Below are 13,727 nucleotides of genomic sequence, written 5' to 3' on the forward strand. Positions count from 1 at the left end.
TCCCAGAACTCCTGAAGATAGACGTTGACCGTGGATGTTGTATCACTGACACAGTGTCTTTGACTGTTCAGAGATGTCACTAAACCCGCCCAAAGATGTAAACAACCATGCATGAGCAGCGTCTATTAGACGGAGGGGGGCCGACAGCCGATCAGTTCCAGTGATTCCACCAGGAAGGATGTACGCGGTTCGTGTACTTCAACCATGCCTAGACGATCAATACCGCCATTCGATCGCGTCCGCATTGTTACTTTGTGCCAGGAAAGGCTCTCAACAAGGGAAGTGGCCAGGAATGAATCAAAGCCATGTTCCTCGGACATGGAGGAGATACAGAGAGACAGAAACTGTCGATGACATGCCTCGCTCAGGACGCCCAAGGGCTACTACTGCAGTGGTTGACCGCTACCTACGGATTATGGCTCGGAGGAACCCTGACAGCAACGCCACAGTGTTGAATAACGCTTTTCGTGCAGACATATGACATCGTGTTACGATCTAAACTGTGCGCAATATTCTCCATGATGCGCAACTTCACTCCCAATGTCCATGGCGAGGTCCATCTTTGCAACCAAGACACGATGCAGCGCGTTACAGATGGGCCCTACAAGATGCCGAATAGACAGCTCAGGATTGGCATCACGTTCTCTTCACCGATGAGTGTCGCATGTGGCTTCAACCAGACAATCGTCGGCGACGTGTTTGGAGGCAACCCGGTCAGGCTGAACGCCTTAGACACACTGGCCAGCGAGTACAGCAAGGTGGAGGTTCCCTGCTGTTTTGGGGTGGCATTATGTGAGGCCGACGTACCGATAGTGCAATCATATCGACAGCATATTGGGGAGGAATTCGTCTTCATGGACGACAATTCGCGTCCCCATCGTACACATCTTGTGTGAATGACTTCCTTCAGGGTAGCCACATCGCTCGACTGCAGTGGCCAGCATGTTCTCCAGACATGAACCCTATCGAACATGCCTGGGATCGACTGAAAAGGGCTGTTTAAGGACAACCACTTCAGGGATCTACGCCGAATAGCCGTTGAGGAGTGAGGCAATGTGGACCAACAGTGCCTTGATGACCTTGTGGATAGTGTGCCACGACGAATACAGGCATGCATCAATGTAAGAGGACGTGCTACTGGGTATTAGAGGTACCCGTTTGTACAGCAATTTGGACCACCACTTCTGAAGGTCTCACTGTATGGCGGTACAACATGCAATGTGTGGGTTTCATGAGCATTAAAAAGGGCGGAAATAATGTTTATGTTCACCTCGTTTCCAATTTTCTGTGCAAAACATTTTTTGATGTGTGTATGAATCAGAAATACAGGATTGTATTCCCCAGGCTCTGGAAGTTCAGTCGGGGTAGTAGTGTGCGAACCCAGTCAGCAATAGCGGGCACGCATCGCTCAGCAGTTCTGCTACATCGTAGAACGCTAACATGGTAGCCATTAGGGCAGTGGTGGTTGATGTCACATCTGGCGGGACCTCGATGGACAGCGACGGACAGCAGCCTCTGCGAGCAGATCTCCGAAGCTCTCGCTGAGGACGTGCCCCAGGAGACGCCCTCCAGCCCAGCCTGCAGTAGTCGTCGTCATGTACGGTTGGACCCATGGTCTCCACTTAGGAGCCAGGGGACGGCAGCACCAGTGTCGGCTATATCAATGGGGCGATCAGCAACAGTGGCTCTCCCCCATGATGGCCGATGCTGTACAGCTTCTTGGCTTCGTTGGCCAAGCCTCCAGTAGGTCTGCACAATGATTGTGGTCTCTGCACCACATCAGTCATGACTGGGAAGTTGGCGCTGCAGCTTACAGTGGCAGAGTCTTTCCAGCGAGACCTGTGACTCCACAGATGACCGTAGACGAGTAACCAAGCACAGGGTCGACTAACATAGTCTCCTCTGTACCAAGAGACAGCTGCAGCTGAGAATGAGATTAAGAGAGCCATAACCTGGCACTTGCCGTGCGCTCTTCTGCAGTGGCGGGAGCACTGACTTCATATGTACTAGTTTTCTCGTGTGATCAGCTCTCCCAGTGGCTGCAGAACCTTTGTCTTTCAGAGGCTCTCTTCTGCTGCATCTGTGCCTGGGTGGTTACCGTTGCTTTAAAACTGTACTTTCTTGCGACACTCTGCTCTGTCACCAGTATGAAGGTTAACATGACGTCATTGCGCTTCGTTTACAGACTGTGGCGCTCGGTCAGTCCCGCTGGCCGCAATCACTTCCGTGTTTACCTCGGGCTGCTCAGCATATCCTCCAAGCCTGCAGTTTGCTGGTCATTGACTCAGGCACGTGACTTCTGGTGTCACCAGCAAAGAATTTCAACAAATTTTTAGTGTTAGCCTGCGGTACTATTTCGGGGTGCAACAGAAAATTACGTCACTCATTAAGAGCAATAAGTATCTATGACCCTTAGTTTTGACTTAGACTTCAAAATACGTTACTCTTCAAGTTTTCCATGGTTAGGTGACTAGAAATAATGAATCTAACCCATTGTGTTTCTAAGCTATTGATCTCACTATGATGGTGTCTTCGTTGTGCACAGGAGCCAAACTGAGCGACCACTTATTTAAAAATCAAGTAGATAGGGACGAGCGCGGCCCTCGCTCGTCCTGTATGATTATACATTTCTGTAGTGATCGCATGCATTTACCTGCAGGGGAACAGTGGCCATTGGTAGTTAAAATTCTAAAGCAGCCACAAGTCGCATTTCAGTTTTTTTTTTAAACATTTCACTCGATTGACACGAGCATCTCCAGAGCTGTTGAAATACGATGTGTTTCACCTCCAAACAATAAGATAAATTCAATTCAACATACAGTGTGATACAGCACGTAGCTGAGGCCACACGCTACAAATTCGGGCTCTGTATAGTGCAGCCATCACATATACAATGGAATAAGTTGGTTGTGTACAGTTAATGTAAACTCTCTGGCCAAGTACATTCTAAGATTAAACAGCAAGACATATCACTTCTTGTTGAGTGAGTCAAAGAGATATGCGCTTTTGGTTTGAAACTACCTCATGAAGCCTGATGTGAAACGGTCTAATACACAAAACACTAAGTCACTAAACTATGGCAAATATCCGCCGGTCTTCCGGGCGTTCACACATACGGATCTAAAAAACATACCTGTTTATTAAAATAATTATAAAAGACTGTAAAATCAAAAATTCAAATTGTAATTGCCACTTTTACAGAAGTTAATATCCGTACGCTTTTAGTATAACAGGTTGTTAATGCCGTTAAAAGTAACCCATGGTAACGTAGACTGAACATATCGTTCAGATATTGTGACATGATTATCGTAACGTCTACAACTATTAAAGTGGAGAGGAAGGTGTTTACAACACACATATTTATTTACATTACACATATTTGGCACTTATACGTATTTGCGTATAGTCATGAAGGTAACGAATTTCAAATTGCATATAATTTTGGTAGTTAAACCAGACGGTAATTAGAAAGATCATTCATGCTGACCCTGCTAATCTCATAAAGATGACAAAGAGTCGTTCCTTTTATGGGAATGAAAGAAAATTGCATGTGAAACTGTTCTACAATTTTAATCGATTTGTATAGTGACCAGAGAGTGGTTTCGGTTATCCCTTGGTCTGTAACAGCGATTTGGGTTGTTTCATGATACTACCACTAATGAACTTCAAGGAGATCATAGCTTTCACACGCTTCTGCCCAAATCGAATGTGGACTCATCCATCAACACTTAACGTGACCAGAATGAAATTTTAACTCTGCAGTGGAGTGTGCGCTGATATGGAACACCCTAGCGGGTTTAAACTGGGTGCTGCACCGAGACTCGGCTCGGGACCTTTGCCTTTCGCAGGCAAGTGTTCTACCGACTGAACTACCCAACAACGACTCACGACCCCTTCTGGCTACGCTGCTTCCCCCAGTACCTCATCTCTTCCATTTTAAATGTCACAGACCTTCTCCTGCGAAACTTGCAGGACGAGCACTCCTGGTTCAAAATGGTTCAAATGGTTCTGAGCGCTATGGGACTTAACCTCTGAGGTCATCAGTCCCCTAGAACTTAAACCTAACTAACCTAAGGACATCACACACATCCATGCCCGAGGCAGGATTCGAACCTGCGACCGTAGCGGTCGCGCGGTTCCAGACTGTAGCGCCTAGAACCGCTCGGCCACCCCGGCCGGAAGCACTCCTGGTAGAGCACTTTCCCGCATAAGGCAAAGGTCCCGAGTGCGAGTCTCAGGCTGGCACGCATTTTTAATCTGCCAGGAAGTGCAACAGTTAACGTAATTGAAACTGCTGTCTTCCGTCTGAAGGCGAGAACGAGTTACAGAGCTCTACATGTTCGTATTATCATAATAATGAAGGGCTTGTAGGAAATTAACTTTTACGACTTAATGTCCTTAGTGATTCTTTTCTTGCATTAGGATGCGCTGCAATGCATATTTCTCTGTCTGTCGTTTCATCTTCCAATAGTGTTGTGCCTTAGACCAGTCCAAATGCCCCGCCCCCCCCCCCCCCCCCAAAAAAAAAAGAAACACCAACGACGCAAATAACGCACTTGAAAGCTTGCATTGTATGACTGAATCATTTGTGGTGTGAAACACAATCGTCATCGCAGACCACGCCAGACAGACGCTTGAGGAATGGCTAACTCTCGGCAGACTTCTACGTACTGTGTGAATGTGTGTGTTGAATGTGCTCTAAGTCCGGAGAGAGCACACGAGGGCGACTGACAGATTTCCTCTTATATAAACGTCTAGTAGGACTGCTAGTACTCTCGCACCATGCTTTGAGCTATAGGAGGCGCCTGCACTCTCGATGAAAATCACGCTGCAACGGTCGTAAATGAATGGCTCCTGTTCAAATGCAGAACTCAAGGCGCCTTTTGTTGCTGTGCTGTCGTCCTCTCGACTCGACACAGACTAGGTAATGAGCGAAAGTGTGAGTTTTGTAGCTGTACCAGGTAGACTCCTATCGGTATCTTCCAGATGGCACCTAGATAAACATTGAGTATGGGTGCATAAGTAAAAATACACCCGAAGCACCTTTCTTCACTCATGTAGCTGCAGTCTTGTGAAATCAGATGAATCTTTTACGAACTTCCTGTAATATGCATATGCTATTGGGTGGAGTCCGCCTTTAGCAAAACAATTTTTTCCTCATCTTCTTGACTGTCAAATTCTGTGTGACAGTCACAACTCACTACACAGAGCTCGACAGTCAAGAAGATAAGGAAAAAGAAAACATGACAAACTGTAAAGGAAAACAGACAGTGTAAAAACGTAATACAGCAGGAAAACCGCGTCATGTGGTAAGAAGCCACAAAATTCAAAATGTTCGAATGTGTGTGAAATCTTATGGGACTTAACTGCTAAGGTCATCAGTCCCTAAGCTTACACACTACTTAACCTAAATTATCCTAACGACAAACAGACACACCCATGTCCGAGGGAGGCCTCGAACCTCCGCCGGGACCAGCCGCACAGTCCATGACTGCAGCGTCTCAGACCGCTCGGCTAATCCCGCGCGGCCACACAAAATAAAAAATCCACTGATGATGCTGCATCTTCAGTGAAACACTTCTGGGACAAAAAACAAAATTGTGTTTTGCTAAAGGTGGACCTCACCCAAAAACATATGCATCGTTAAAGCAAACGCAGACAAAAGAACTTCAACCTCAAGATGAGTTCCTGTAATATGCATTGATCTGGCGAGGTTAAGGAGACCGAAAGGACGACCGGCTTAGTTAATTCTTCTTAGACTGTCCCATGGTCTAAGTAAAACTGGGGGCTGGTAGCTTACTCTTTGTGATGCGGCTCTGACTACTGAAAAAAAACGGTTCAAACGGCTCTGAGCACTATGGGACTCAACAGCTGTGGTCATAAGTCCCGTAGAACTTAGAACTACTTAAACCTAACTAACCTAAGGACATCACACATATCCATGCCCCAGGCAGGATTTGAACCTGCGACCGTGGCAGTCGCGCGGCTCTGACTACTGTCCACGCTATAGTAAACTATACTTTCATGAAAATACTTCTACTGTTATGGTATTTATTTTAGTTTTAGTATCTTTCCGTTTACTTAAAGGATCTCAGACTCAAGTGAACAGTGATGTGAGCAGGCATGAGGGAATTATAAAAGTAATTTCCACATAGGTGTTTTGTTCTCGTCAGTGCCTAAAAATTGGGGTAGAAGGTCCTCAGAAACTGACACAGTCTTTAAAAACGGTTCTTACCGTCCATTACCTCTGTAAACTATCTGAATATATGTGATTCATAATCTCTGTAAATATTATAGAAGAAAATCGTAAATTAAGCTTCCATTGTTACTCTACACTGATACACTCACAAAGGTAAAATGAACGGTAGCTAAATACTGTTACTGCAGAAGCAGCAACTTTTCTCAAAGCAATAGTACTTGTCGGAGTTAAACAGTTTCGTTGCAGCCTGTTTAGTCTATACAAAATAAAAAGAATGTGCTTGGGTTGATATCACAAAAACATGCAAGCAAAATCATCAGCTGCCAGTTAATGGAACTTACAAAAGTAGCAGGTAACTGCTTTTCGTTTTTAGTGTTCTCTGTAACTTGTTCCTTGTCTCCATTGACTTTCCGTCATTGAGGGATGGAATGTGGAAGAATGAACGTGCTTCTAAAATTTTAAGCAAATGAAGATCTTCATTTAAAATAACAATTCTCTTTAGTTTAGTCTGGTGAAAATGGCGTTAGGCAACATAAAGGACCTAATTGTACACTTTTTTTGATAATAACAAAACAGCCTTTTTCTTTACTTATCATAATTATTGTTTGAGGTCATACAAAATGTCGCGCCGTCCCTTTAGGAACGAGCTTGTGCTGCGACCAGCCACAACCACATTAGTTGGACGTGGACAGAATTTCGCTGTCCATTGGCCCGTTTGTTGCGAGGTAACCGAAAATCTGTTCAAAGGGGATGGTCACAGATGACTCCGTTGATTTGTGTCAGATTGTGTTGTTTCTACTTTTCACTTAAAACAATAAGTTATCTTGTATGGTGGATTAATAATTTTTCCCCAACATTTCAGTTATCCCTAAGCAAAAATCTGAAACACTGTTATAGTTGCAAAAAATTATATAATGCCTCAGGCATCTTTCGAAAGAATCAACAGATGCTCTGTCCCCAGAGTTTCAGAAGACATTTTTAGTTTCGTTTTTGTAATGTATAGCTTGATCGCTTTCGTAGATGAGGATTCCCAATCTTTCTGAGACGATTGCTACTGAGTGTAATCAGATGTTTGTAAGTCGCCCCTTCCCCCTCTCGAACCCCACCATCATCAATATTGGCGCCTAACTAAGCCTTAGAATGAAACAAAAAATATTTTTAAAAATGACGAAACGTAAATGATGTTTATTTTTTGTTCATATTTTATTAAACCACCAACTAGTGAGTCGATGAGACAATTGGTACTGCTGATTCCTAACCTTTTTTGTAGAATAATGAAGAGATTGTCAGTGCATCAGGAGTGCTACATACAAATCCTTCTCACAAAGCAAAGCTAATTATTCACATTGACGGTACACTGTTGTTCAGAAACATTCTTCCTCTGCATCACTCCTCTCCCTAGCGACACATGCTCCACCCACACCCTACATCCTCATTTAACAGCAACCAAATTAAAATGTATGCGCTATACTTACGCTACTGTTTGTTAATCACTTCATTGCTGAGCTCCCTACTTCTCAACTGGTAGAAATCAGAAGATTCCTGGCTGCCAGTGTCATTAATATGAGTAATAGGAATAATAATAATGATAATGATAATGATACAATGGAGACCTTACAGCAGTAGAACGCATTACATAATTTCAGTTGTGTTGTGCTGCCAGTTAGTACGCTTATTGTTTCGAAGTGAATAATGAAGCAATTGTGGTCTATCGTGGGAACTATGTACAACTTGGAGAAGGCGATTTCATTAAATATTTGTGATGCATGTGTTTCATGTTTACGGTCAGAGATGCGTGGTGCAACGTGTGTGTGTGTGTAGGGATGGACTATGTAAGGAAGACGACCCTCATACATTCGTCTCACAAACTGTAACCACCATCATCTTGTGTCGTCACACATTAATGCTGTTACCTGAAAAGAAGTAATTACCGGTAACTTCTGTAAGCAGTATTACAGTCTTAGGAAATATCCGTAATACTACTGATCTTTCAAAATTAATTAACTTCAGCACCGAAATACGAGCGAGCACTTTTGTTTTTATCCCTCAAGACGTGGGTAACCATTGGCATAGATGGGTTCTACCCTCAAAAATAGTATTTGGGGGTAATACACCACAAACAGAAAAGTCATGTTTGTTACCATTACAAACAAAAACGTTGTTCAAAGGGCAGTTGCACATGTAAAATTAATAGAGCAATCTGAAATTACTGTAGTCCGATATTGAATCCAATAATATGTGTTGACTTTGTTAATAAAACAAAAAATAATCGGGGTTCGTTATAACGACTGTTTAAGACTGTTGTGATGGACTGCACTATCTCAACATTCCTGTCCTGTCGCTCAGCCACTGAACTCCATCACTGATGAAGTACTGATTATTCTTTGTATGTAAGTGTCAACATCTATAAAAATATTTTGAGAAAATATCACAACAGACTTCAGGTTTTGGCTGCTAGTGATTTATACATAAGTTTAATGTACCTCTTTAAAGGACGTTTCTCATCGACCATGCCTCTTGCTTCCAAAAGATTGCAACGTTTTTACGATAAGAGTCAAGGAATTCATTAATCTAAGTTTGAAACAACTGTTGAATATGTATGTTAATGTTTATTGCCGTTCACCAGTACCGTGCGAAGGATACTAGAAGTGCGATAAAGCTTCCTGCTAGGTTAGAAGTTTTAGGAACCTAAGCAATTGTTGATGACTGCTGAAGATCTATGACCGCAGAACCGAGAAGATCCTTTTTCAAACTGTGGTGTTTCTATGCATTACTTTCTATTTCCCATGCGTCTGGTCGTAGATGTACCCCATTTATGAAATCTATGTTCTCTCGTGATTAATCTCTCCATTTCCATAGATAACAAAGAAATCGAATGTTTCTATGTACGAGCTCAAATTTTCTAACTGAATCGAAATCATATTGTTTCACCGCTCATAATACGGAACCGCATCGTTGTCGGTATAAAAAAAGAGGAAACAAAGACGAGAGTGAGAGGGAAGCATTTACAGCCATTGACATATGCGGGTATGGCCCGGTCACACGAAAAGTTCTACGTGCCAGGGAGACGATGCTGGCAACACTTTGGACATATTCCGACAACTGCTTGCTACTACCTCCAACACTATCACTGCCACACATTACCGTCAAGTACGGCTCCTGGTTCAAAATGGTTCAAATGGCTCTGGGCACTATGCGACGTAACTTCTGAGGTCATCAGTCGCCTAGAACTTAGAACTAATTAAACCTAACTAACCTAAGGACATCACACACATCCATGCCCGAGGCAGAATTCGGACCTGCGACCGTAGCGGTCGCTCGGCTCCAGACTGTAGCGCCTATTTAGAACTGCACGGCCACTCCGGCCGGCACGGCTCCTGTAAACGCACTTTAGCAGAAGCATGTATTGTAATACGTGATGATGTGTATATATAAGAGCGCTCTCTCTCAGGTAAGACTTTGCTCGATTTTGTGAAATTGCACCAATGAATTACAAGACGGCTTTCTAAGCCTCTGTCTGGCTCAATCGCAAATAAGTGTTTATTTATTTATTCCCCAAAAGCTTTCCAGACTGTGGAATACAAATTCGTTTATAAATATAGTGTATGCTTGTATACACACAAACACAAGCCCATACACACACACACACACACACACACACACACACACACATGCACTCACTCACGCATTGTTTACATGACTCACAGAAAATATGACAGTAATATGGCAGTAAATAAATGAGCTGTTTTTCTTTATCCAGAAAAGAGTTTGCACTACCTACAGCACGATATTTTGCACTTTCTTGTTTAAAGTTCTGTATTGCACGTGTTCTAAAAATTCTGCTACTGAATGGAAACAATTATCTAATAAGAATGATCTTAAGGTTTCACTAAAAAGTGGGAGTGTTGAAATAATTTTTACTTTACGTGGGACAGAATTGTAAATTTGAGTCGCACTACATGCAATGGAAGTCTTAAACGCTGATGTCCTTGCTGACTGGACATGAAACTTCCCTTTTCGCCTTGTACCATTTTCGTGGATATTGGGGTTTTTATTTATGCATACTAAACACAGAATAAAATGTCTAGCATATGGACACAGAAAAAAATGTGCGTTTCTATTTGCGTAGCAGCTTTAAGAGCGTCCATTTTCGTAAGCAAACTGGGTGGTATGCGTACAAGATATCGCAGACAACTGCCACTGCAGAGCGGTTAATCGTAAATTACGATAAAGAGCATGTTCCGTGTAATGTCTCTGCTGTTTTCTGAGCGTGTACCGTTAGGTGTGCTTCGTTATGCGAAACACGCCCAGCGTAAGGACAGCCAAAAGACTGCAACTTGGTTTTGTGAAAGGTGTTAAAAATCTCTCTGTTAGCGTTAAGAGACCGGTTAGCGCCGCTAAAAGACTGACCGACCGGAAGGAGGAAGTAAACCACAGAGGTATATAATCAACATGCCTTACAATGGTCTGGGTGGCAGCAACAGGTAACACTGGTCAACATATTTAGTTAAGTCGGGCGTGCTGAACATATAAGCTGGGTGGATGCAACAGATGCTGGAAAATCCTACGTTGTTGTGATTAAAATATATCTTAAAAGTACTTTTATTGTCGTAAATAATGCGCAGTATACGTTCAGCGTAAAACTCTACTAATGAGACGTATCGAGTATCATATTTCACGTGTCAACAAGTTTTCATTTTTATAATTTTTCGTATGTAACTCTTGTATTTACAAATTTCTATATTTTATTTTCCGGGTCTTCATTGTCATCTGGAATGCTAGGCAGATGATTTTATTAACGCATCCCTTAACTTTCTACTAAAGTTAGTGATTTAATGTGTCTCAATGTATGGGTGGTATATCTGTGGGTCCAGGTTAAAACTACATTTATGTATACTGAAGTTAGGCTAGTGGTTTTTTTATTATTATTTCTCTGAAAAACAAGGAGCTAACAACGATGGGTGGCCAATATAAAACGGGATAAGTGGTAACCTAATCAGTATAGTGATACAGGGTGTTTGGGGGGGGGGGGGAGTTAAGGTCAATATTTTACAGACTGATAGTATAAGTAATTCCGAACAAAAAATGTTATATGAACGTAGGTTCGCAAATGCTTCGTTAGGGAGGTATGGGTATTGAAAGGAACATTAATTCTGCAAAATTGATGTGCACAACGTGAACGTATACGCAATACAACTGGACGGTAACGTGATTTTCTTGAAAGCAATGTTACAGATAAGTACAGTCATGTTACACATTTTTACATAACGTTTATTTATATTTAGTACATAATGCATTACAACATGCGTGTTACATACATTAAGTTGAAAAAGACGTACCACGTCTTTTACAAACGGCTTTAACACTTACCGTACAGATGTTGTACAGTTCACAGAACAGGTTCGAATATCCCACCATGAACGTCGATGCACTTTTGCGCTCTAGCGACAACATGTGTTGCCTGTTCAATTGTCTGTGGTTGGTTGCTAACCAATTCTGCAGCGTCCATGATGCGGCGAAGCAATTCATCTCGTGTATTTACCTTCACTTTGTGCTCCTGTGATTTCATCTAACCTCATAAACAGAAATTTAAATGTGTAAGGTCAGGTGATTTTGGGGGCCAGTTAATAGATAGATTTAACTATCATTCATGTAACATAATGTCAACACATCTGGAAGTATTCTGGATAGCAACGTAACGAATTTTTGTAATAAATTTTTTTTATATATATTTGTTTATTTTTATAAAATATTAAGTATGACCGCTGTTGGTGCATACTGATGTCAAAAGTTAACGGTAATTAAACCTTCGAATCACGTCTTTAAATACGACCGTCAGCTGTACCTAGCCACCAGTAAGGTTTAACCACCTAGGGATGTCGGACAGTTGCTTTGAAGAAATTTTGTGGAATTTGCACAACGTCTTGCGGCGGCAAACCCCTTGAAGACTATTTACGACACATCCGCCGGGAAAGCTTGAAGAGTCACGTCTTTAAATGTTTATTTACTTCTATTATCGTTTGCCTTCTCTATAAACACCAAAAGCCAAGCAGGGATAGAAGCATATTTTAAAGATGTTGTTCATGTAGGTAGTTGTCACTTCCTAGTGTGAGGCACACGAAATACGTTTCGTGTCATAGGTAAAAATTATAGGTAAATTCACTATTATCTATAATGAAAGATATATAGATAATTACAAAATTAACTATGTTTACTTTAGGTTAATGACGCCAGAATAATTCAGCCGCTGGCACATCACGAAGTGAAATCGGGACCGTCGGAAGAAGGTGTTCTTCTGCAACAAACAAAACCATGTAATTCCGTGCTAGAAGACTACTAGCATCACTCAACATGACGTAGCAGAACAAGTTGGCTAAGAATCCATTTGGTTTCAGTTATGGCGGCGGTTTGGCCAGTCTATAGGTCGGTGGAGTAAACTGTACCTTTGCGAGGGGGTGCGACGCTCTCGCCCTGCCCGGGGTGAGCAGTTGAGAGGGGCGCTGCGCCGTGCTGTTTGGGCGCGGCGGCGCGCGCTGGCGAGTGGCGGTATTTTTACTCCGCATTCCTCCACTCCACTCCGTCTCTTCCTGCCTGCCCGCCCCGCGAGCGCAGCCACAAAAAGTCGCCCAGACACTGCAGCAGCAGCCGCGGTTATCGGCAGCTCCCGTAGCTGCTCAGCCCGGCACCAATGTCTGCACTTCCGGGAGCGGCTATTTGCAGTGGGATATCTGGCGGGATACACGAAAACTGCGTCCAGTGAAATTTGCGCCCATACAAAAGCAGTGGTTGGGAGGGGAATGAGACAGGGTTGTGGCCTCTCCCCGATGTTATTCAATCTGTATATTAAGCTAGCAGTAAAGGAAGCAAAAGAAAAATTCGGAATAGGTATTAAAATCCGTGGAGAAGAAATAAACAGTTTGAGGTTTGCCGATGACATTGTTATTCTGTCAGAGACAGCAAAGGACTTGGAAGAGCAGTTGAACGAAATGGACGGCGTCTTGAAAGGAGAATATAAGATCAACATCAACAAAAGTAAAACGAGCGTAATGGAATGTAGTCGAATTAAGTCGGGTGATGCTGAGGGAATTAGATTAGGAAATGAGACACTTAAAGTAGCAAAATAACAGATGATGGTCGAAGCAGAGAGGATATAAAAAGTAGACTGGCAATGGCAAGGAAGGCGTTTCTGAAGAAGAGAAATTTGTTAACATCGAGTATAGATTTAAGTGTCAGGAAGCCGTTTCTGAAAGTATTTGTATGGAGTGTAGCCATGTATGGAAGTGAAACATAGGACGATAAATAGTCTGAACAAGAAGAGAATAGAAGGTTTCGAAATGTGGTGCTGCAGAAGAGTGCTGAAGATTAAAAGGGTAGATCACATAACTAATGAGGAGGTATTGAATAGAATTGGGGAGAAGAGGAGCTTGTGGCACACATTGACAAGAAGAAGGGGCCGGTTGGTAGGACATGTTCTGAGGCATCAGGGGATCACAAATTTAGCATTGGAGGGCAGTGTGGAGGGTAAAAA

At 42.8% G+C, this 13,727-nt stretch overlaps 1 long non-coding RNA gene across 1 annotated transcript; it reads right to left on the reverse strand.

The window, feature by feature from the left end:
* Positions 1-11,480: 11,480 nt before the first annotated feature.
* LOC124804596 lies at positions 11,481-12,715 on the reverse strand. Its single transcript, XR_007017350.1, has 3 exons — positions 12,643-12,715; positions 12,415-12,494; positions 11,481-11,768 (listed from the first exon to the last, which is right to left on the reverse strand). It is a non-coding gene; the product is annotated as an uncharacterized LOC124804596 (long non-coding RNA).
* Positions 12,716-13,727: the final 1,012 nt, after the last annotated feature.

Source organism: Schistocerca piceifrons, chromosome 7 (genome assembly GCF_021461385.2).
Source record: "Schistocerca piceifrons isolate TAMUIC-IGC-003096 chromosome 7, iqSchPice1.1, whole genome shotgun sequence".
Classification (NCBI taxonomy): domain Eukaryota; kingdom Metazoa; phylum Arthropoda; class Insecta; order Orthoptera; family Acrididae; genus Schistocerca; species Schistocerca piceifrons.